The 25,748-nt window shown below is 45.0% G+C and overlaps 1 protein-coding gene across 6 annotated transcripts in view; it reads right to left on the reverse strand.

The window, feature by feature from the left end:
* SBF2 (SET binding factor 2) overlaps positions 1-25,748 on the reverse strand; it is a 559,107-nt gene that overhangs the window by 119,964 nt on the left and 413,395 nt on the right. The gene's annotated exons all lie outside the window — the stretch shown is intronic.

Genomic DNA, 25,748 nt, shown 5'->3' on the forward strand with positions numbered 1-25,748 from the left:
ATAAGTGAAATGAGATGTCATACTGAAAAATTTAACTATTCATGGTCTGAATATTAAACCTAGATTCTGAGTAGTGATTGTTTAATAGGCCAGCAATGAAATTCAGATCCAAATCTCCATTTAGAAACATGCAAACTCTGCAAACTTCAGAGTGTTTTATGTCCAGTTATTGATTCAGGCTTGTCCTACTGTTGAAAAAAGAAATGTAAAGCCTGGTTAATATTGCATTCAGCATCCAAAGTGAGGAGTGCAAAAATTAGGCAATAATCCGGAAGAAAGTGCGGAAATAAGTGAATGAAAATAAATATTAGATAATGTGACAGGACTTTATATGAATAACTTGTGGTTTTTTTCTTCCCTTATGCTAACATCCTCCATCTTTGATGGTGGAGTTCTCTTTGTACTCAACTTGTCAGGAGAGACTACTGAAATGAAGAAAAACTAGTGGCTTCAAATATGTAGTCTTCAAATAAAAGAAGTGCAGAATTGTAATGAGTTTGAGTATTCCTTGGGATGGCCTCCTAAGACAGGAGGTAGCCCAGTAAAGGTGTTCTTTTGTATTATTTATTATTAATTATTATTATTATTTCTGGTAGCTCTCAGGGAGCACTAAAAGCTTTCTGAACATGAGAAGGCAGGGAGCCAGCCAGAGACTCCAGCCAGTAGAAGCAGACGCAACCAAAGCAAGGACAGATGCACTGAAGTGAGGGGGTAAAATTGGGCCCCAGCCAGGGCCAAGCCTGCCCTCAGCACCCTGCTGAACACAGAACGTGACCTTGGGGTGGAAACTGCAGAGAGGAGTCAGTCATAGACGCTAGTTGGTACAGGCAGAAGTAGGGACCCTCTGGACATTCAGGCAACTTTCTAGTTTTGACTGGACTTTTTCTGCCCTGTGCTGATTGGCTGTTTGCTTCAACCCTAACCCTCTCCCATCTGCTCCCTCACAGTCTCTTCACCTCTGCTTCACTACACACCTGTTCTTCCCTGCCTCTTCCCCTCAACCCCCTTCTCGTACCTTTTCTTTCCATTTAGCTTATCCCCTCCTAAGTAGACCAACTCCCCAAAAAATCACGGAACTAACATTATGTTTGCTGCCATCATATTGTTCACTCTGTATGATAGTTCTTGGTATACCCAGGACTGAGTCACACTGCCTCCACTGTGAGGGAGTCTTGCCTGTGACTGGCTGGGAGTCAGCTCCCTAACACCACCAGTCTTTTAGTCACTCAAGCACTCTCCTCTGAGCTATGGAAGACCTGTCTTCATCTTGCAGATGAACAATAGGTGCACCCCAGTCCCCAAGTCTCTTTGAATCTCTCCCCTGTCATATCCAGCCCGACACTGGCTACTCACAGAAATCCCAGATCCTCTGCCCCAAAAGAAGTGGTATGCCCCAGTCTATTAGTCTGACCTTAAATCAGTGCTCCTGTAAAATCAGACAGCACTTGTGAGCATTTATAATAATTAATAAAACAAAAGTAGGTTTACTTATGTAAGAATTGAGATTCTAACTAGAAAAAAGAAAGAATGCTGGAAACAAATGGTTACAAAACAAAACAAAATTGTAAAATGCAAGCCTGGGTCTACACTTATTAACAGTTACCTTTCCTGTATAACAAAGTAGGTTCCCCGCCCAGAGTTCAGTCTGTTGCAGAGCTGGCTGGCTTTCTGTAAATACCTTACATGTTACTCTTTATAAATAAATTTCCTGTAAGTCATGTGTTTGGTGTACAGCAGACCTTTTGCCTAGGAGCGTCTGTGTCAGACTCTGCTTGTGTGTTGTACCCTTTCCACCAGCCTGTCTATCTTGTTTATGTAGATTGTAAACTCTTCAGGGCGTGGACCATCTACTACTCTAAATGTTAGAACAGTGCTAAGCACAATGGGGATTCACTCCTAGTTGGCCCTCAGGCACTACAGTAATAAACATGATTAATAATAATAATGGTCCTGGTCTCGAAGAGATCATAATTTAAAAGAAGTGCTAAATCATGATAATCTGTGCTATGTTAAATCATGATAATCTGTGCCAACAGACTTTATGAGGCCCACCATAGTGGTGCTCCCCTCTTGCAGTCTTTAGTGAGTCAAAAGCAGGGGTTCGGGAACAATTTTTATTGTGGGGGTGCTGAGAGCCATTGAACCAGACTATAAAACCTGTATGTAATGGAAATCACATCAATCCAGGAGGTGTTGCAACACCCACAGCACCCCTAGTTCCAGCATCTATGGTCCAAAGGAGAAGTGTGGAAAGAGAAAGGCGTTATAACTAAGTCAAATAAGGAGGTAGTGGCCAGTACAGTGTAGTGGAAGGGGAGATGCTCTTACCCACATTGAAAACTTCAGGTGCTTAAACTTATATATCAAACTTTATACATTTAAAGTTTAATATGCATAAAAGACTCAGCCTTTCCTTAATATGCATCTTGGGACCCCTCATCCGTGATTCTCCTAATTGCTTCAGCCACCACTGAAATGCAGCTGTCTCTGGGGTTTTAACAGCATGCCACTACACTACATAACAGTTTAGATCAGGAAATGAAGAATACCATACCAAATTTACTGGACATAATAAAGTATGCCTTTAAAGTATTCATATACATGTTTGCAGAAAACTGCATATTTGGTGAAAATTCTAGGGGGTGGGGAAGAAATATGCATGTAATTTAACAACCCTGCTTTGTTCTGGAATAAAAACAATGTAAAGAGTAATTATTTTCCTGTAATCTAATGCCGTGGGACTAAATGTGAGTCTTTCTATTTACCTAAACAAACAGTGGACTGGGTCCTTAATGACAGAACCAACCATTACTGAAAATCTTATCATTGCTTCCTATTCTATTATTTATTTTTCAACCAAGCACCTCCTCCCTCAAGTCTCAGAGGGCTGGAACTGAAGAATGCAGGCTTTTCTCAGTGTGTCTCATGACTCTATCATTCTGGGAAATTATGCTACTTCAGAGAAAAGTTATTACCGTAATCCTTGTCCAACGGTCCCTTTACAGGCAGAAGTTAATAAAATCCTCTCTTTTGTCTCTCCTTCTGAGGTGTGAAAATAGATTTTTACTGGACCTTGACTCCTTTCACTTTATAACACATAGCAATCAAAAATGCAAAACTGATGCTCTCCAGTAATGATGTTACCTAGGCATGACCAAGCCCCCCTTTAAACCCATATTCTTACTGTGATCTAATATAATAACCCTAGTCACCCAAGAATTATTTTAAAAGCAGAAGTGAGCTGCACAGCACCTGCAAATTAAGTGGAAACTAAACTGACATGTCCTGCATACTACATTCAAACACAAAATGCTGCTGGTAAATAATATTAAGGGGCAGACCGTCTTTTTGCTATCTGTTTTCCCACACACTGGGGTCTGAGTGGGGCTTGGAGGTACTACCACAAAAAAACCTACTACTACTATTGAGCATATGAGATTGGATTCCTAGTTTCATGCTCTAACCTCAGAACACATCATCTTTCTGTAGAAATAATTTGCAGGTTGAGTCCTTTTTCCAAGTCAATTTTTATGGCCATGGTATAAGCCTTGAAATAAGGGGAAAAAAAGTGGAAACACTGACAAAACTTCAACTATCATATTTTATTTTCTCCCATGCCACCCCTCACTCTTGGGAGAGTTCTCCGTGAACGTCTTTAAAACTACCTCACATTATCTTCCTTCAAAACCCTCCTTAAAACTCTCTTTTTTTGTGATGTCTAAAAAAAAACTTGACAGCAGTAAGGCTTCTGCTGTGCTAAGACCACTACTTATGCTGACCAAGATGGTCTCATTGTTTCCTTGTACTCCCGCATCTGTTGTCATTATTTTATACCCTCTTTTTCCATGATGCTTATAAATAACTTGACATTGGTTGGGCCCTCAGTGTGCTGACACCACAACCCAGCATGCTGACCGATGCTGTCTCATTGTTGCCTTGTACTTTTCTGTCTGTACCCATCTGTTGTCTCTTTTCTCATATTTAGACAGCAAGTTTTTGGGGCATGGACAGTCTTTTTGTTCTGTGTTTGTACAGTGCCTAGCACAGTGGGGTCCTACTGCATGAGTAGGACTCCTAAGCACCGTAGTAATACAAATAAACAATAATACTAATAATATGTATATTTGAGAATATAGGTAAATAACAATCATTTTTTCTGTGCCAATTTCAACATGTTTAAAATGGGTAAAATCTCTAAATGGAAAGCTATTACCTGAGACCCTATACACATACACAAAACATTTTTAATTAGGGCATTTAGAAAACCACTGTGATTTTCCAAAATATTGGGATTACGATGTGGATAAACATTTCTCATATTGTTGAGCTTGTGGTTAGTACTCTTAGAACTGACCTCAGCCTTAAGGATAAACACATACCCAAGAGATTTTTTTTTCCTGTAAAGACTGAATATCCTCTGAAAGGATATCAAATTAAGAGCAACATTCAGCAGATATATTATGTCATCTTATCGCCTCTGCCCAAAACTACAAAAGATCTCTTTCCTTCCAAACCAGACTGATAGTCTATATTAAGATGCAGCTGAAACATAACAGGTTTTTCTAACATAAGCAGCATCGGGTTTTAATAAACTAGACAGGGAAAGAACAGCAAAATCCAATAATGGAAATGCTAGTAGAAACCTTTGTAGTATTTTGCTAATACAGTGCTTATTTAATGGAAACACTTAAGCCCTAAATGATATGACTGTATATTTTAATAGAGTATTAAGCCAAGAATTTATAACACAAACAGGTAGCATTAAAAGTTTGTCAACTTTTCAGGCCTACATAAATTCTCCTGTCGTCGGTTCAGATTTTTTATATCACACCCATTATGTGATCTGAGCACCTGTTGTTGCTGTTTTTCATTTTGTTGACACAAAAAAAGTGTCCACAATTGCAGAAACTGAGAATGGGAAAATACTGGTGCAAATGCCATAAAATGTAATATTATAATACCATGTAATTCATAAAAAATATCTCTGTGGAACAAGACTGGTTCAGAACTGGCAGAATGAAGATATAAAATCTTGGTGTAAACAAAGATGCCACAAAGATGACAAAACCATTTTTAGTAGACATCTTTCATGATAGGGATGATGTGAATTTATGAAAGTGAGAAGGTGTGCCACAGTACTCTGAGCATAATAGAGTTTGGATGTAAGTGATTTTGGAGGTCACAGAAGAGGGAGTTGCAATAATCGAAGCCTACACTGGCAAATGCAAGAATAAATAAATTACCTAAGCCTTGGCTACACTTGCAAGTTAGAGTGCATTAAATCAGCCCCGGGCACCCTAACTCCTGAGGTGTCCATACTGGCAAGGCACGTAGAACGCCCAGACTCTGCGACTGGAGCGCTCCTGGTAATCCACCTCCACGAGAAACATAAAACTTGCTGCAGCTCGGCTGGAGTGCTGCGGCGCCAGTGTGGACACCCTGGTCTGTTAGTATGCTCTGATCCACCTCCAGAAGTGTCCCACAATGCCTGTTCTAGCCACTCTGGTCATCACTTTGAACTCTACTGCCCTGCCCTCAGATGACCAACCGTCAGACCCACCCTTTACATTCTCTGGGAATTTTGAAATTACCCTTCCTGTTTGCTCAGCCAGTCGTGGAGTGCTCTCAGCGCATCTTTTCAGGTGACCACGCCTCCACGCACCAGGCGATCCCTAGTATGGAGCAATGACGAGGTGCTGGACCTCCTCAGTGTTTGGGGGGAGGAAGCTGTCCAGTGCCATCTGCACTCCAGCTGTAGGAATTATGATACTTTCGGGCAGATATCAAGGGACGTGATGGAAAGTGGCCATAACCAGGACGCAGTGCAGTGCAGGGTTAAAGTAAAGGAGCTGTGGAATGCCTACCACAAAGCGCGGGAGGCAAACCACCGGTGCTGCCCCCACGAGCTGCCATTTCTACAAAGAGCTGGATGCGATACTTGGGGGCAACCCCACCTCCACTCCAAAGACCACCATGGACACTTCAGAGGCCAGAGCAGCACAGAGTTCAACAAGGCAGGAGGAGGAAAGAGGGAGCGAGGGAGCTGGGGGGGGGGGCAGAGCCAAAGGACAGCCCGGCATCCCTAGATGCATGCAGCCAGGAGCTGTTTTCAAGCCAGGAGGAAGGTAACCAGTCGCAGCGGATGGTGCTTGGGGAAGAACAAACATCAGAGGAGGTGCCCGGTAAGTGGCTTTTATTTTGGGAAGGTAGTTGTTCGGTGCGAGCTCTTGCGGCGAGGAAGGTTGCAGAAAGAAGGGCTAAGGCTGCATGCATGCCTAGATACGGAATAGAACATTGATGTGCTCTCTCACATCGCGGTAATCGGCCTCAGTGATCTCTTCAAAGGTCTCATGCAGAAGCTGGGCAATCTGCTTGTGCAGGTTCCTTGGCAGAGCTACTGTGCTCCTCGTCCCTGTAAGGCTAACATGTCCGTGCCACTGTGCCGTGTAGGGCGGGGGGACCATTGCTGCACACAGGCAAGCGGCATAAGGGCCAGTGCAGAAGCCGCATTGTAGTAGAAGACTCTCCCTTGCTTCCCAGGTCACCCTCAGCAGTGAGATATCTTCCAGGACGAACTCATCCTGTGGAAAATGTGGGGACAGTATAAGGGACCCCTGCAGCTGTTGGCTCTCCCCAAGGCACAGAACCCCAGAGGACAGTACAGCCCTGAAACAATCAGTCCTGCTTGCCCCTGTGTTTACTCACCATTTTGGGGCTCCTGTGGGTTATGTGCGCTCACTTTGGGATGGGCAATTTCTGATATTGTGTACACTGTACTTGTCTTTAAGTACGGACGAATCATTGCTATGTCTGGTGTGAACAATGCCGCCTCTGTTAAGTGTTGCATTTTGGCTTTACAGATGCAACCTTGAGATCCCAGCCGTCCTTGTTATCAAGGGCCAAAAAACTGCAAAGAATCAGGAAGCGTCCGCGAAGAACCAAAGAGGACATGCTGCATGAAGTCATGCAGCAGTCCCTTAATGAAAATCAAAAAGTACAAGAGTGGCGGGAGAGTGAAAGGAGGGTCCGTCAGCAGAATACGGCTCGCCAGCACCAAAACATGGAGCGGTTGCTAAGCATTATTGAGCGCCAATTGGGCTCGATACAGGAGCTCACAGCACTGCAGACGGAGCAGATCCGTGCCCACTGCCCCCGCAGCCCTTGTGCCAAAACTCTTTCCCTTGTGCTCCCATGTCCCCGCCAACCCACTTCCCCAAACATCCGGTTTCTTATCACCACCAGCTGCCTCCAGCACCTGTAGCATCACCACCCAGCCCTGCAAACTACGACCCTTACCCTGTGCACTCAACCTCCATCACCATGCATTTTAGCCAGCCTGAAGTGCAGCACTCATTGTATGGCACTCCAGACGGGAAGACTGAATATGATAATAGGACATACGCAAATCTGTGATTGTCCCGTTCCCCACCCTGCCCCCTTCCCTCCTCCCACACAGCACAGATGTTGCATGCCTTTTCTGTTTCCCCAGCATTTTCCCCAGCATAATTCATTTATTCTTTTCAATAAATGAATTTTTTGGCTTTGAAAACATTTTTTATTGCATTAAATAAAACATACCGTAGCCTAGGAAAGCAACAGGCACTGCAAGTCAGTGCATCACATGTAGCAAAAACAGAAGCCTACTAGCATTGGAACCACTGCACTGCACTCCTGTGCAGGGCACCAGATATTACTGGTGGCTTCAGCCTTGAATTGCTGCCTCAAGGCATCCCTAATCCTTACAGCCCTGCGCTGTGCCCCTCTAATAGCCCTGGTCTCTGGCTGTTCAAATTCAGCCTCCAGGCGTTGAACCTCCGTGGTCCATGCCTGAGTGAAGCTTCCACCGTTCCCTTCACAAATGTTATGGAGGGTACAGCACGCGGCTATAACCGTGGGGATGTTGTCATTGGCCAGGTCCAGCTTCCCATACAGACAGAGCCAGCGGCCCTTTAAATGGCCTAAAGCGCACTTCACAGTCATTCTGCACCGACTCAGCCTGTTGTTGAACTGCTCTTTGCTGCTGTCAAGGCTCCCTGTGTAGGGTTTCATGAGCCATGGCATTAAAGGGTAAGCGGGGTCTCCAAGGATCACAATGGGTTTTTCGACTTCCCCTGCGGTAATCTTCTGGTCTGGGAAGAAAGTCCCGGCTTGCAGCTTCCTGAACAGGCCTGTGTTCCAAAAAATGTGTGCATCATGCACCTTTCCGGACCAGCCTGTGTTAATGTTCATGAAATACCCATGGTGATCCACAAGCGCCTGGAGAACCATAGAGAAATACCCCTTCCGATTTATGTACTCGGAGGTTATGTGGTCTGGTGCCAGAAATGGAATATGTCCCCCATCTATTGTCCCTCCGCAGTTAGGGAAACCCATTTGTGCAAAGCCAGCCACAATGTCACGCACGTTGCCCAGAGTCACGATTATTCTGAGCAGGATACGATTAATGGCCCTGCAAACTTCCATCAACATGATTCCAACGGTCGACTTTCTCACTCCAAACTGGTTAGCGACCAATCAGTAGCTGTCTGGAGTTGCCAGCTTCCGAATTGCAATAGCCACCTGATTCTCCACCTGCAGGGCAGCTCTCAATCTCGTGTCCTTGCGCCACAGAGTGCGGGTGAGCTCAGCATCCAGTCCCATGAAAGTGGCTTTCCTCATTCAAAAGTTCTGCAGGCACTGCTCGTCATCCCACACTTGCATGACGATGTGATCCCACCATTCAGTGCTGGTTTCCTGAGCCCAAAAGCGGCATTCCACTGTGGTGAGCAAGTCCGTGAATGCCACAAGCCACCTTGTCGACTCGCATAACGCATATAACACATCATCATCGGACTCCTCACTGTCACTCTGTAGCTTAAGGAGTAACTCGACTGCAATTCGTGATGTGCTGGCGAGACCCATCAGCATATTCCTCACAAGTTCAGGATCCATTCCCACAGACCGAAAGGGAAGACAGAGCGCGCAATACAAAAAACTTTGAAAGATGGCACCAAATGTGGATGGAAGCACAGGGATTGCTGGGATGTGAAGCTATGCATCACAGGGCATTGGGACAGGACACAGAATGCCCCGCTCCCCTCTTCCCCCTTCCCACAAGCCACAGCGCCAGAATGGGAAGAGGTGCTCTGTGGGATAGCTACCCATAATGCACCGCACCCAATGCCGCTGCAAGTACCGCAAATGTGGCCATGCCAGTGCGCTTGCAGCTGACTGTGAACACATGGCAGCGCTTTCCCTGCTGTGGTCTCCGAGGGCTGGTTTAACTCACGGTGCTCTACATCTGCAAGTGTAGCCATGCGCTAAGTGTCAAATCTATGGCAAATGTGAACTATAATGGAGAGGAGATTGTAGGCGGACTTGCAGAGTGCAGTATAATTAGGTATAAAACTCAACAGAAAATTGAAGATGACTCCGAGCAAAAGGATATTACATGAGAAAGGGAACGATTAGATGGAGAGACACAATCACATATCCAATGAAGTGAGCTGTAGCTCACGAAAGCTTATGCTCTTAATAGATTTGTTAGTCTCTAAGGTGACACAAGTACTCCTTTTCTTTTTACAGACACAGACTAACACGGCTGCTACTCTGAAACCAATCACATATCAGACTGCTTACATAGAAGAATGGACATCTTGGTTACACTCAAATAAAGAAAGACAAAGATAGATGCTGATATGTCTAGGGAGGGCTTAAAAGAGAGGCTGAACATTATAGAGTGAACTCTGAAATTAAACTATGAAATAATATACTAGTTTTGATTTTCTAAACTTAGGGTACTGGTAATTAATTCTATATAACTTGCTAGTGTCATAAAAATTCTACAAATAAAGATGACTACAAGCTATTCTGCATTTCATATTAATAGACAATGTGTTAGTTCCAAATCCTTCGGTCTTTTCTCAAGACTGATTCAGACAAAACTCCCACCAACTCCAGTTGATGTTAACTGAAGTCACTGACTTTTGCCGGAATAAGTCTCGAATAAGACTACAAGATTTGTCTCTAGTTTGTTCTCAATTAACCCTCTACCCATCACCAGAGTATTCTAACATTCACATCCATTAGACATTTAGTCTTTGCTTTCCACAACAGGCCTTCATGCTTTTCATATAGCAATTGATACAGATAAATAATTCATCTTTCATTTAATAGATTCTGTAAGAAAGACATAACATACTAAATGATTACATTCTGGTTCCTTGAGTGATGTGGAACTGTTTACCTCTTTGAGAAAGTGTCTAAGATGACAATATAGATGTATGTTTAGAATGTGATACAGAGACCTGGCTGTCCTGAGTGTTACAATTTTTGATCTTCTTAGAGGTCCTATACTGTTATAACAAAAAGCTCCTTCCCACAGCTGAAAGGCTTCTGAATTGAACTGGTTATCTATTGAGGTCCATAAAGGAGATGAAAGAATTTACGAAGTTTAAGTTGTAAGGGCTTCATGCCAAATAAACGCTGTGTATAAGTCCTTAGTGAAAGTCTTTAGTTAGGAAAAGTATATTCCTGTTCTCATTTGGTCTAATTGATCCTAAACTATGAAGAATATGGTCTCTCCACTTTGAAAAACAAAAACCCTATTACTAATTTGTTATGTAACTATTGTTCTGTGAGATGTGTTGCACATGTCCACTCCACTTCTGGTGTGTGCATGCCCAGTGCACCAGAGTTGGAGATTTTTCCCTTAGCAGTAGCTGTTGGGGCAGTGAATGTGCCCTTTGCTGGCTCATGCTGCTGCACTATGGTAAAAAGGGTAGAGACTTCCCAGGCCCTCCTCAGTTACTTCTAACCAGACAGACTCCAATATAAAGGGCTAGGGGGTGGCTTGTGGAATAAACATGTGCAACACATCTAGAACAACAAGAGTTACAGAACAGGTTAATATTTTTTTTCTTCTTTGAGCACAACCATTCCACTTCAGGTAACTCACAAGCAGTTCAATCCGGAGGTGGATTTTGGATGCTACCTGAAAATTGAGTGAAGGACTGCTCATCTGAACTTGCATTATCTTTGGCATATTGAGCTATAGCATAGTGAGTTGTAAAGGTATGTACCAATGACCAAGTTGCAGCTCTACAAATATCTGTTATAGGTATGTGAATCAAAAGAGCTGTGGAAGCTGATTGAGAACTTGTAGCATATGATATCACGCTGCTTGGAGGGGGGACATTGACAATGCCATAGCACAGATATAAGCAGGATGAAATCCAGAACAAAGTTCTGTGCATCAAGACTGGAAGGCCTTTCATCCTGTCTGCAACTGACACAAACACTCGGCCCGGGTACTGGTGCCAGAGTTGATGATCCACTGCGTGAGGAGATTGGTACTGGATACTGTATCTTGCCTGCAGACCCCCTTCTCTGACCTCCTGAGTGCTTACTAGTGTATGGTACCAGGAAACTCAATCATCTAGTGGAGCTAAGTCTTAGCTCCTTGGACTGTTCCAATATCTTGTGTTTCTTCCTTGGCCTCAGAGGATCAGTGCTGATGCTCCCGGGCAGTGACTGGAGGGGCACTTCTCAATGATGCTGAAGCACTAGTGCGCTCCTTGAACAGGAAGGCTCAGAAGGCAGCTGCATGGAAACCTCCATAAGGATGTGGCACACTCTTGCCTCTCTCTCTTTGTTTGGGCTTAAAGTATCTATACATTTGTTAACTTAAAGTCCCTAAAATATGACCTCCCACTGAAGCAGCTTAGGCAGGTGGAATGAGGTTGACTTAGTGCCATAGGTCTTTTGCAGCCATCACAAGGCTTAAACCCTCAAGACCGAGGCATATTCAGGTTCTGAGTGTCAACACCCCACAACAAGAAGGAACCAATGCTCCAATAAAATAACAAAAAAACCCCCAACAAATAAAACACATACTAAACAATTAACATCTAACAAGAAACAACTATTCACAGAAAGATAGGATAAATTCCCTGTAAGGGGAGAAAATTTGCTCTGACTACCAATCATGGGCAATAAGAGGAAACTGCGGGGTAGGTGAGGTGGCTTTGCCCTTCATACCATCATGCAGCAGCACAAGGCAGCAGAGGGTACATATACTGCCCCAATGGGTAATGCTGAGGGAAAAATCTCTGACTCTCATGCACCTGAAGTGGAATAGACATGTGCAATGACTTAAAGAACCACCATCATAATTATTTATCCGGTGTCTCAGGATGCGTACTGTTTGTCCCATATTTAATAATTTATCACTACCCTTTTCTTCCATCTCTCGTTTTACTTCTCACATCATGATTGCTTTTGATAGAGAGATGTTTCTTTAAAATGTTTTCATTGAACTTTAATACACCATCCCTCTTAATCCAATAATGAACCATCAGTAAATCCCTTCCTCAAATGTTCTGGAAAAAAGGGCTCATGTTCTATAAAAGGTACCACATGTGCCAACTGAATAAATTTTTTGTACATTTTAAAAAGATTGTATCAGTGAAACAGGAAGTCTGTTTTACCCAATTCCATTACCAAAATGTTTTCTTCCAACTAAAGTAAGCAACATCATGACAAAATGCCTTGCCTGGGGACTTAATATAAAAATAATGGTGGGTGGATGTGGGTGTACAAACAATGGTTCTAACTAAGAATTAACCTGCTAATCCCAGTGTCCATTTTTGCAAAATATTTTTTCAGTGTTTCACTATGAGATTTAGATTCAAAATTGTCATCAGTATCCAATTTAAATTTTATTGGAGACTGGATGGCTCAGAAGTGGGGAAAAAAACCAACAAAACTTAAAGTGATACATTTGGATGAATCTGTTACAAGTAAACTTGTAGCTCTCTTGGCCAAGCGAACAATTGTTCAGGACTGACACAATATCTTGAACCACAAATGAGGTCAATTGCATAATTTAATCATGTATTGCGATCTATGAAGTAATTAGTCACTGAAGTATCTAAATGTGTTACCTTAAATGGTATATGTTGATTTTTATGTAACATATCCAAGACATGAGATAGCTTACTACATATCTTGTTTGCCAAAACAAGATGATCACTGACAAGTGCTTTAAATCAAGCCATTAGAAACATTAACTGATTCAGAATTCTAAATGGAACACTTGGGATACTGAATTGCAAGATCATCCTAGTCATCAAAATTTACAAGAATTCTCATTACAATGGAAAACTTAAAGCCCTACATTTTCTATACAAAACAGATAAATTTGGCTTTCTAAAGGGGAATGTTTTTCATTATGTTATTTTTTTAAATCATTTATGGGTGAATTAAATATTCACTATTATGAATGCTGAATAATAAAACTTGAAAATTAGGTCAATAATCTGTCATGTAATGTAATTTTCCATACACAGATGTAGCTATACAGGCTACTGCATATAATTAAAGATTAAATTATTTGAACTCAGAAGTCAAGCCTACATGAAATTCAAGCTTCTATTCAAAAATTCAAGAAATCTATTTCTTGGAAACTAGAAAATCCTTACTGGATCTTCATTGACAGAATGTAGCATCAAAATGCTCGCTATCCCCATCTCAGCAGGGGTAAGGAGTTGAGGGAGTAGGAGGAATGTTTGATCAGACTGCCAGGTGACAGACAAACCCTAAGGTGCTAAGAGAAAAGGGTGGGGGGAGCCTTCCTCCCACAAAACCAACCACATGGAGATCATTCCTGGGTGTGGAGGGGCAAGGGAGGAGAGGTTTTTCCTGCCTATCCCTATTGCCCAGTGTCTCGGCTGGGACGGTGGGAAGAAGGTATTAACTGTCTCTCATGGAAGACCCTTTTCTATATATGAAGCCCTCGGGGCCTGCAGCAGCCATTCTGTTGCAGTTGCTGCCCTGCCCTATAAAGGAGGTATAGTTGGAACTGTGTTTCCAAGGTACTGTGGGTCTGATTAATTGTCAGTTTTTTTGTGATCAGGAAGGGATTTCTTGTTTCCTTTGGGGAAAGATTGGGAAGTTGTCCAAATTGTTTTTTGCCTTCCTTGAGCACTCTAGAGGCCAATTATAGGTTAATATGAACTAGGAAAAGACAGGTTTCAGAGTAGCTGCCGTGTTAGTCTGTATTCGCAAAAAGAAAAGGAGTACTTGTGGCACCTTAGAGACTAACCAATTTATTTCATCGGATTCCGATGAAGTGAGCTGTAGCTCACGAAAGCTTATACTCAAATAAATTTGTTAGTCTCTAAGGTGCCACAAGTACTCCTTTTCTTTTTAAGAAAAGACAGTTACCTTTTCCGTAACTGGTGTTCTTCGAGATGTGTTGCTCATGTCTATTCCACAATAGGTGTGTGTGCTCGCCATGTGCACCAGTGCCGGAAGTTTTTCCCCTAACAGTACCCATAGGGGGAGCACTCCAGCGACCCCTGGAGTGGTGCCTCCATGGTACGGTATAAGGGGAGCTGTGTGCTCCCCCCACCCTCAGTTCCTTCTTGCCAGACAACTCCGACAGAGAGGAAGAAGGGCGGGATGTGGAATAGACATAAGCAACACATCTCGAAGAACACCAGTTATGGAAAAGGTAACTGTCTTTTCTTTTTCGAGTGATTGCTCATGTGTATTCCACAATAGGTGATTCAAAGCCATATCTTTTGGAGGTGAGAGGAGTTCACAGATCCCCAGGACAGAGTACGGCCCTGCCGAACCCGGCATCATCCCTGGTTTGGGAGTCAATCGCACAGTGTGAAGTAAATGTGTGAACTGAAGACCAAGTGGCGGCCCTACAAATATCCTGGATATTGTGTGGGCCACAAAGGCAGCTGACCAGGTGGGCCTGAGTCGAGTGTGCCTTTACAATTGGTGGTGGGGGAACACTCGCCAAATCATAACAGGTGCGAATGCATGAGGTGATCCAGTGGGAGAGGCACTGGATGGAAATGGACCGACCCCGCATGCGTTCAACTGAGGTAACAAATAGCTGAGAGGACTTCCTGAACAGCTTAGCTCGTTCCAGGTAGAAAGTCAGTGCCCTATGCACGTCGAGTGTGTGGAGGCGGTGTTCCTCACTGGACGCGTGTGGCTTGGGGCAGAGGACAGGCAGGAAAATGTTCTGGCCCAAATGATAAGCGGAGACCACCTTAGGGAGGAACGTGGGGTGTGGGCGGAGCTGAACCTTATCCTTATGAAAAACCGTGTACGGGGGCTTGGAAATCAGGGCCCTGAGCTCCGAGACCCGCCTGGCTGATGTGATAGCAACCAGGAAGGCAACCTTCCATGAGAGGTGAGACCAGGAGCACGTGGCCAGAGGTTCAAACGGGGGCCCTATGAGACAGGATAACACCACGTTCAGGTCCCACGGTGGGACAGGGGGCCTAGCATATGGAAAAAGACGATCCAATCCCTTAAGGAATCGTCCAGTCATAGCATGCGAGAACACTGTGTGTCCCTGCACTGGCGGATGGAAGGCCGATACGGCTGCCAGGCTCTAGGCTCTAAGGTGAAGGAGATAGTCCAGGATAAGCTGGATCGGGGTGGCCACCGGGGAAACACCCTGCTCGGAGGCCCATCTGGAGAATCGGGACCACTTTGCCAACTAGGCGCGGTGTGTGGAGGGCTGCCTACTTTCCAGAAGGACACGCTGGACTCCCTCTGAACACGTCCGCTCTCCCCGCCTAGCCATTGAGCAGCCACATCGTGAGGTGGAGAGCTGCTAGGTTGGGATGGAGGAGGCAGCCCCGGTCCTGGGAGAGCAGGTCTGGGCGGAGTGGCAACTGCTGCGGCGGAGCCACTGCCAGGCCCATGAGGGTCCCGTACCAATGCTGCTGGGGCCATGCCGGGGCAATCAGGAGAACCTGTGCCTTGTCCATTTTTACTTTCTCCAGGACCCTGCTGATGATAGGGAACAGGGGGAAGGCAATAGAGAAACTGGTCCGACCAGGACAGGAGGAAGGCATTGGAGATAGCACCCTTTCCCAGACCCCACCTGGAGCAGAACCGGGGGCAGCGTGGATTCTATCTTGTCGAGAACAGGTCCACCTGGGGAGTTCCCCGCACTCGAAGAGCTGGTGAGCCACTTCCAGGTGGAGACACCACTCGTGCTGGAAGAAGTCCCTGCTCAAGCGATCTGCCCGCATGTTGCGGGCGCCCGGCAGGTGGAAGGTCCTCAGAGAGATGTCCTGGGCTATGCAGAAGTCCCACAGTCTGAGGACTTCGAGGCAGAGGGCGAAGGATCGGGTCCCACCTTGCCTTTTGATATAGAACATCGAGGCTGTATTGTCCGTGAGGACCTCCTAACCACCTTGCCCTGTAAGTGCGAGAGGAAGGCCATGCATGCCGGACACATTGCCTTGAGTTCCTTGACATTTATGTGTAGGGACAGCTCTGAGGCCGACCACAGCTCTTGGGTCTGAATGGTCCCAACATGGGCCCCCCAACCCAGGTCTGACGCATCGGACACAAGTTCCAATGATGGGTCACGCACGGTGAGGACCTTGTCCATCTTGTCCCGGGCCTGGGAGAACTCCAAGGCCAGCCAAAGCTGGAGAGGCCTCATTCGGAGCCTGGCGTGGCGGACCACATACGTGCACGCAGACATGTGACCCAGGAGCTGGAGGCATGCTCCGGCCGTTGTCACAGGGAACTTTGTGACCGTGTCAATGAGCCCCTTTATGGTCCCGAATCTGTCAGGTGGGAGGGAGGTGGTGGTTGATGAGGCGTCGAGGAGCGCCCCGATAAACTCTATGTGCTGGACCGGGACTAACGTGGACTTGGTGTCGTTTACTAACAGGCCCAAGGCAGCACATGTGGACAGTAGAAGCATCACGTGATCCCACATCTGCGACCAGGAGCTGCCCTTGACCAGCCAATTATCCATCTAGGGAAAGATCTGGACTGCCCGGCACCTGACATACATTTTGTAAACACCCTTGGGGCAGTGGATAGGCCAAACGGGAGGACAGTAAATTGGTAGTGATTCTGTCCCACCAGGAAATGGAGGAAGTGTCTGTGCCCCTGGAATATGTGGATGTGGAAATGTGTCCTGCAGATCCAGGGCGGCATACCAATCCCCTGGATCCAGGGAGGGGCTGATGGAGGCTGGGGAGACCATGTGGAACTTGAGTTTGACCATAAACTGGTTCAGATCCTGCAGGTCCAGGATGGGCCTGAGTCCCCCTTTGGCCTTCAGGATAAAGAAATAGTGGGAGTAGAACCCCTTGCCTCTGAACTCCCCGGGGACCATTTCCACTGCTCCCAGGTCTAGGAGCCGCCCCACCTCCTGCTCTAGCAGGGCTTTGTGCAAAGGATCCCCCAGAAGGAATGGGGGTTGGGGATGGTTGGGCGGGGGTGAAACAAATTGCAGCGTGTAGCCCTAAAAGACCGTGTTGAGGACCCAGTGGTCCGAGGTTAGTCGCAACCGCTCTGGGAGGAAGGCGCACAACCGATTGCAGAAGGGAAGCTTTATTGAGGGGGGATCCCCTTCAGGAACGGTCAGGGTGCCCCCCGGCGTCCCATCAAAACCACCTTTTTCCTGCCTGCTTACCTTTGGAGGACCCAGGCAGCAGGGCAAGCCTTGACTGCCTCTGAGGGCACCTCTTATAGTCTCTTGACTTTTTATGGGCAGCCGGGGCAGGGGCCTGCTGCCGCTTAAACTTAGTTTTGGTCGGAGCCGGAAAATAAAGACCCAGCGTCTGCAGGAGTCCTTCATGCCATGCAGCTCTGTATCCGTTTGTTCCGCAAACAGCCTTGCCGTCAAACGGGAGATCCTGCATGACTGACTGCACCTCACTGGACAGCCTGGAGCCACGACGCCCTTCTCATGGACACCGCCAAGACCATGGATCGAGCTGCCATGTCCGCTGCATCTGACGCCGCCTGCAGGGACGCCCTGGCAGCAGCTGCACCCTCCTCCACCAGTGCCTTGAACTCTTTCTTATCGCACTCCTAGATGGAGTCCTCTAATTTGGGCAGCGAACCCCACAATTTGAATTCATATCTGCCCAGGAGAGCATGGTGGTTGAAACTCGAGGATGAAAAAACCTTTCTGCCAAGAGTCCAGCCTCCTTGAGTCTTTATTTTTTGGAATGGAGGCTGGTTGGCCCTGCCGCTCCCTGTGGTTGACCGACTTGACCACCAGGGAGTTGGGCGTTGGGTGGGTGTAGAGGTACTTGTGTTCCATGGTGGGTACAAAGTACTTGCTTCCGCCTTCTTCGAGATGGGGGCCAGGGAAGCCTGTGTTTGCCACAGGGCATTTGAAATCTTTGCCACCCCCTCATGGAGGGGCAAAGCTACCCTGCCCGGTGCCAAAGATGACAGTACATTGAACAGGAAGTCTGAGGGCTCCTCCAGCTCCTCTGCCTGGAAGTGAAGGCTTGATGCCACCCGTTTTTAAAGTTCTTGATGGGCCCTGAAGTCTTCCTGTGGGACGGAGGGTTGCGGGGGCCACTATTGCCTCATCCGGGGAGGGCGAGGAAGCCGGTACGGTGCTCTGGGTATCCGCTGGCACTGAAGGGTCCACCACCTGGTTGGTCTTTGGGCACGGTGCCGAGGATGTACGTCCCACCAACCCTCTCCTTGGGGGCTTGGAGAGGGAGGCCGACGGCACCTCTGAGGCCCTGGGTACCTGCACCGGGGGCTGCGTCGGAGGCCACGGTGCCCACTGGTACCACTGTGCCAGCCACTGGGCATGGTGCCACTGCACCTGCTCTGGCACCGATGGCCCCAGCTGTTTGGCCTAGCCCATGGAAGGGTGACTACGAGTGGAGATCGGGCGGACGAACAACCTGCCACTGTCACGGGACCGGGAGGAACGGCGGTGCCGGGAGCGACATCGCCCACGGGACCACAATCTGGATGAGGAGGACCGGTACCACCTGTAGCTGCTGCTCCGCGATCTGCTCCAACAGGTGGACCTGCGACGGCGTGGTGTGGTGCCAGCGAGCAACGCCCCAGGCTGTGGAGACAGCGTCTTGGTGGAGACTTGGAGTGGGATTCCGAGCGGGAACGGCGACGACGTCCGTGCCGCAACCAGCTGCGGTAACCCCTGCAAGACGAGGACCTCTGGCGACGTCTGCCTCAGTCCCGGCGGTAATCGCTCCATGGCGTGGAGCAGTGCTGGGAGCCCCGATCGGACGGTACCCAACCAGACAGTCTGGTGGGAGTCGAGGACAAGCCATGAGGACTGCATACCAAATGGTTGCTGGGCGGAGGATGGTGTCGGGAATGTTCCCATGACCAAGACCGGCGCCGGGGGTGACTGGGGAGAACCCAGCAGTGGTTTGCCTCTGGAGCGAGGGGCTGACACTGGCGGCACTCCTGGTACCGGCATGGTCATGACAGGGCCTCCGGCGTGGATGGCATCCGGATATCTGGGGAGGCCTGGTCCGATGCGGCCAGGCTACTCTGCTCAATGTGAGTCGGAGGCCTAGAGGCTGGAGGGGATCGAGGACTGCCCGACATGGGTCTAGTCTCTGCCCCTGGTTTACCTCGGTGCCGTTGCGAAGAAGGCACTTTCTTAGCCTTCTTATGCCCCACAGACGGGGAACGGTGCCGACTAGTTGAAGGCACCGGGAGGTCGCTGCGCACCGATGCTGCAGTGCCTGGTGCCGACTCGGAGTGGTGCGCTGGAGCCGGGGTCAGCGCCGACTCCATGAAAATGTCCCGGAGCGTAATGTCTCTTTCTCTCTTAGTCCAAGGTTTAAATGACTTGCAAATTTTGCAATGATCACTGATATGGGTCTTACTCAAACAGACAATCTGCGTGCGGATCACTCCTTGGCATAGATCGCTGACAAGTGTTGCACGCCTTAAAACCTGGGGCGTGGGGCATGCCCCGGCCTGGGTACTCTAACTAAATGAACTAACTGTAACAGCTAACTAACTACAGGTATTAGCACTGAACGAACAAAAGGTTCTGGGGACGAGCTACAGCAAAGCTGGAGCAGCACAGTTCCATTGATCCTTCACCAGCAGCAATAAGGCACTGAGGGAGGGGGGAGCACACAGCTCCCCATATACCATGCCATGGAGGCACCACTCCAGAGGTCGCTGGGGTGCTCCCCCTATGGGTACTGCTAGGGGAAAAACTTCCAGCACCGGTGTGCATGGCAAGCACGTACACCTATTGTGGAATACACATGAGCAATCACTCCAAGAAGAATAGGAATTTAAATGATGTACATTTATAAGTGGAATTCAGAATTTTGCCAACTTGTGGATGAGAAGCTCAAAGGGTTTACCAGATGTAAATATGGTAAGAGACCCAGGAAATAACTGGTGGAACCTATTATTATGTAGGATGAAGAGGACACCTTACATCTTAGAAGTCTGAGGGCTACTCTACACTATAAAGGTTTTGCTGATATACTCTGATATAGTATATGAGCTTTGGGTGCCACATTTTAAGAAAGATGTGGACAAACTGGAGAGAGTCCAGAGGACAGCAACAAAAATTATAAAAGGTTTAAAAAACCTGATCTGTGGGGAAAGGTTAAAAAAACTGGGCAGGTTTAGTCTTGAGAAAAGAGTGACCTGATAACAGTCTTCAAATACATTAAGGGACTGTTACAAAAAGGATGGGGATCAACTACTCTCCATGTCCACTGAAGATAGGACAAGAAATTGTGGGCTTAATCCACAGCAAGGGAAATTTAGGTTAGATATTATGAAAATTTTCTAACAATAAAGATAATTAAGCATTGGAATAGGTTGCCAAGGGAGGCTGTAGAATCCCCATCATTGGAGGTTTTGAAGAATAGGTTGGAGAACACCTATCAGGGATGGTCTAGGGGGCTGGACTAGATAACTTCTCAGAGTCTCTTCTAACTCTACGTTTCTATGATTCTATGACTATATTGGTAAAACTCCCTAGTGGAGATGTTCTTTTGCTGGTATAGTTAAACCTCCTCCCTGAATGACAAGAACTTATACTGATGAAAGGACTCTTTTTCCAGTATAAGTTGCACCTTCATGGCTTTTTTTGCCGGCATAACTTATGTTGGTTAGAGGTGTGATTTTTTCCACACTCCTAACTAATACAGCTCTGGTGGCAAAAACATATAATGTAGACCTGGCTTGTGGTACACATTAAAGTGTATTTTATTTTTGGGGGAAGAGTAAGAGAGTTGCAACGTGGTCTGAATCCTAGAGGTTGGGATGAAGGGAGCAAACCCAGAATACTGGCTATTTAGCATGAGGCTACTTAACACTGCAGTGTACTCAAGTAAATGCATGGTATTTTAGGAGAAGTGAGATAGATCCTCCATAAAAGTTAAAATTAATAAAGTTCACTTCAAAATGCATCTCCATACCGGTATTTCGTTGTTCTGTGTCCTGATCAATATTTCTTGTTCACCTAAGTTCATTTCTTTATTTAAATGCATAACTTCAGTATATGTAGGTGAAATTCACCACAAGTCCTGTACACCACTGAAGCACTATTTTGATTACTTACATGAGATTTAAATGATACACAGGGCTTATGTTGGTCTACTGCACAGGTGTGAATTTCACCCACATTGTTTAAGGATGATGAACTGCTAGGATAGATTAGTCAATGGGAGACCTGAATGTGTGTGTAAAAACAGAATCTGGCCCCCAGAAATAAATGGCAGCAAATGAAACTCACAACAAAGACAACCCCAAAATAGGACAGAGGTAACAAGAGACAAACGTTGTCTTAAATTTTTAAATTTTTTTCAGTCCATATGTTTTAAGGTTTATAGAAAAATTAAAAATACTGAAACGTATTTACTGTTTTATATGCCACTTTACAGTCTGCTGCTACAACATCTAATTCATGTTTGTATTAGAATTAATCCAGAAAGGATGGTAAAATTTCAAAATATTGTGTGCTGTTACTCAAAACAGTTTTGGGTTTCTGAACCTCAGGTTCATTGCAGCCAGGTGACGCTTTTTACCTTTACCTTTATCTTTTTTACCTTTATTGGATTAACTCATTATAGTGGCAAAAGTTAGTGGAAAAGTTTAGAGTTGTCAGATTTGAAGAAAGCTGCTTGCTAGCCTTCCTAACCAGAAAAGTCCAGCTACAGGAAGTAAGGTTAAAGGTCTCAGTGGAAAAGACTTTCTCCCCTGTTGAACTTACTCCCATTTTCATATAGCCAAAGACAACATAGTATTTGTCATGGAACTTCTTACAGTACTTATGTTCCTAATTCATAGAAAGGAAACCCCATACAAAGAGGAAAAATATAACAGAAATGAGTTAATTACAATATTCCTCTTGACTTCTATGACAGTTGCTTTGAGCTCTTTTATGTTTGTAAAGAACTTTGAGGACATAAGGTACCACAAAATATTAAGGATTATTATGAAAAAAAGTAAAGGAAAATGTCCCATATACTGTAGCATTCTTCATGGAATCAGTGAAGTGAAATACTTTTGTCTATCAAGAAACATCTACCAGGAGAACACTATACTTTTTTTGTTTTAGACAACTCTGTATTAGAAAGCAAATAAAGAACAAATAACAGAGGACATCTGCAAACCTTGGACAATATATTTTTATCTTCAGGCATACATAAGTTTTATTTATTTATATTGTTTAAAATTTAAACAAAATTCCATAAGTATTACTAATAGTAAGCTAAAACCTTTTCTGATCAGAGGCAAAAGATTTGTTTGCTTACATGACATTACAGTACACAGTGAAGAGGACTGCTATCACAGATAAGTCACATTCTGTTAATAACTTATGTCTAGTATGTTAAATGCTTTTAAAAAAGTATTGTGATTTTAAAAAAACATTGTGATTTTTTGTAGAAAATATTTAAAGCGTTTTTTCAGCTCGCAAATATGTACTGACTTGTTGTCTATGAATTGAATGCTGCCAACCATGAGTTAGTATACTTCCACAATCACATCCTGTACTGTCACATTTCACAACAGCTTAGTTTGGAATTTTACTGGACATCCCAAAAGCCAAAGCCACAGCATGGTGCAAACTGAAATAATCTGTCTTGTTATTTTAATTAAATACATGTAGTAACCCCCTTACAGTAAACTTCTCATAATCAGAGACATTAGGAGATTGAAAAGATCTATTAGATCACCCTGTTCACCCAATGCCAGGGCACATTTGTTCCCTACAATATATTTTTAATGCTTTTTCAGTATACTGTTAAATGTCTCAAAGGATGGAACTTTTACCACTTCCATTGGAAAACCATCCTATAGTCTAACAAACCACACCATTAAGTAAGTTTTGCGTGTTGTTCAGCTTAATTTTTCTTCTTCTTGATTGCATTTATGATTCCAACACCTCTTTATGCCTATTTGGACTATCCTAAATAATGCTTCTTCTGCTGCAATATATATATACTTTAAATACTTGTAGCTGTACAGCATTCATACATATACAGTAAAGATGCCTGGAAAGTAAATAGAACAGTTCCACTGAGGAGTTGTCATCACTTTTGCTTTATGAACTTAAACAAAGAGATAAAGTAAACTTCTGGCACACTTTCAACTAAATGCCTCTCTTGTAATAATTTTAGCTCATTGGGTAATTCAAATGAATGCACATTATGAATACTAATATTTCCTATGCACAGTACCTTAGATGTGGAATTGAGACGTTGGATTACTCGTTTTTACTATTTGATCTGAAGGAACAGGAAATGATGTTAATGATAAGATTATAATAGTTAAAGATGGAAAAATCTATTCCACTGCAATTTCAGGATATACTGGTATTATGGTCCCCAGACCCAGGGATAAATCAGTTATTAAACTGGTACATTTGAGTTTTAGTTATAAAAGACTGAGAAGATACTTAGCAGTTCTGTAAATTTCATGTTTTTGAATTAAATTTTACAGCATCTCTAAATTTATTGTAGGGTTTGTCTCACTGGTAATTCTTTTGGGATACAACCCCTTTGTGAAATAGTACAAATTGCACATGAGACACAAAAGGGTACCTCTGGAACATGGCATAAAGTAAAACAAATACCCTTAACAAATTTGAGATTCCTGTTTACTCCTGGCCTCAGATTCTTCAACTATCATTAAGATTGTGCTTCTTGGATGGACCATTTCAAAGTGTATTTAAAATGCCTATTACATTTTATACTGAGGAGTGATAACAAAAACATTATTAAAAGAAGCAAATAATTACAAGCACCACTATAACTTCATTTACGGAAAATGTAAAATAGTCATAGTAGAGTTCAGGGTATGGATTGTCAACAAATGTGTGCAACAGAATTAGAATGCCAATGGCCTCTACACTGGTTTTTCCTGAAGAGAAATAAGATAATGAGAAAAAAAATCTATCCTATAAATATCGTTAATAACACTGATAAGCAACAGAGCAAGAAAAGCCATGACATATATTTGGTTCTAATAACAAATCTAATTCTGTGCCAGAATACATTTTAATAAAAATAATAACCCCCCAAACAATTTTCCCTAGCTTAGTTTGAATTTTGTATGTCCCTTTGGGCTGATCACAGATAGCAACATGTCTAGTGAGAATCTGGAAAGCTTTTATTCTTCTAGCTAGGGCTGCTATAAAGGGAAGCCCATTTGAAGAGAGGAGAGAATCTTCCAGCCTGCCATTCAATAAGCTATGAGGTCCTTCACAGGAAAACTCAGGTGAGGAAATAGGATGAGCAGCAGTATTTGTGAGGCAAACCTGCAGCCAGCCCAGGGCTTCTTGCTCACCTCCAACAGAGCGGTGGGGAGTCACCACTCAAACACGCAGCAATACCTCAGCTGCACTAACTTACTCTTCCTACAGAGCCTGTAATGACAGCCTTTAGGCATGCAGCAGCAGCCTATCCTGTAGTACAGCGTGGCTCAGATGACCCCCACTCCTAGGTATTTCCCAAACTCCACCAAAGCTGCAGATCAGTTTGTACAACAACACTATACCGCCAGGAACTCTCCTGCAGCCCCGCAGTGCATCAGACGCTTGAGACTCCAAGCCTGCTCTTGATCCTGTTCCTCTTTATTCCCCAGCCTTGCCTGAGCTCATTCCACTCTTGTCCTTGCCCTACTCTAATCTTGCTCAAGCCCTGCTACTGACCTGCTTACAGCCTTGCCTCTGCTTCCTGATCCTCCTTGGACGCTGACTATCCGGCTTTGACCTTTGGCCTGGACATGAACCCCGGCTACAGTACTGACTTGGCTTGTCCCTGGATTCTGGTCACAGAGCTTTGACCCCTGGCTTGCACCTGGTTTCCAGCTACAATACTGATTCTGATCTCGGTTCTGACCTTGATCTGTCCCCAGATCTCGATTCCAGTGCCCCCTTGATCCAGGCCCAACCCTACATACAGCTTCGACCTCCGCTCCAAACACTAGGAATGGGTAGGAAGGGAAGCATGCCTGACAGTAGTCCTCTCCTCCTTGATGGTGTCCTCTCCTCAAAATCAGAAATGGAGGACCACCACCAGCTGCCTGACTCAGTGCAGCTCTCCAGAATTAGTACCAAACAAGTAATGGGGGATAAGGATGGTTTAAAAAAATATATAGGTACCAATTTCCTAGGAAGAATGCCCATACACAGCCCTCTCCACGAAGACCCATGAGAGGTTGAGACCTATTTGTTCCAGTCCAGCATAAATTTTGGAAGACTCTAAAGAATTTGAAATATATTTTAAAAGTTCTATTCATCTTCCAACTCCAAATGGAATCCCTGTACTTAGACCCTCCAAAAGTTCCCCTGCTGATCTGGCATTCTAAACAACGTTTTTTAAAAACAGATTAAATCTTAATTTTCTATCAAAAATATAACCAAAATAAAACCTGCTTCTGCATTTTTGCCAAGGAATGTGAGTCTTATGAGGCATAAACCAGGGACAGTCACTTAACCTGAA

Source organism: Lepidochelys kempii, chromosome 6 (genome assembly GCF_965140265.1).
Source record: "Lepidochelys kempii isolate rLepKem1 chromosome 6, rLepKem1.hap2, whole genome shotgun sequence".
NCBI classification, from domain to species: domain Eukaryota; kingdom Metazoa; phylum Chordata; order Testudines; family Cheloniidae; genus Lepidochelys; species Lepidochelys kempii.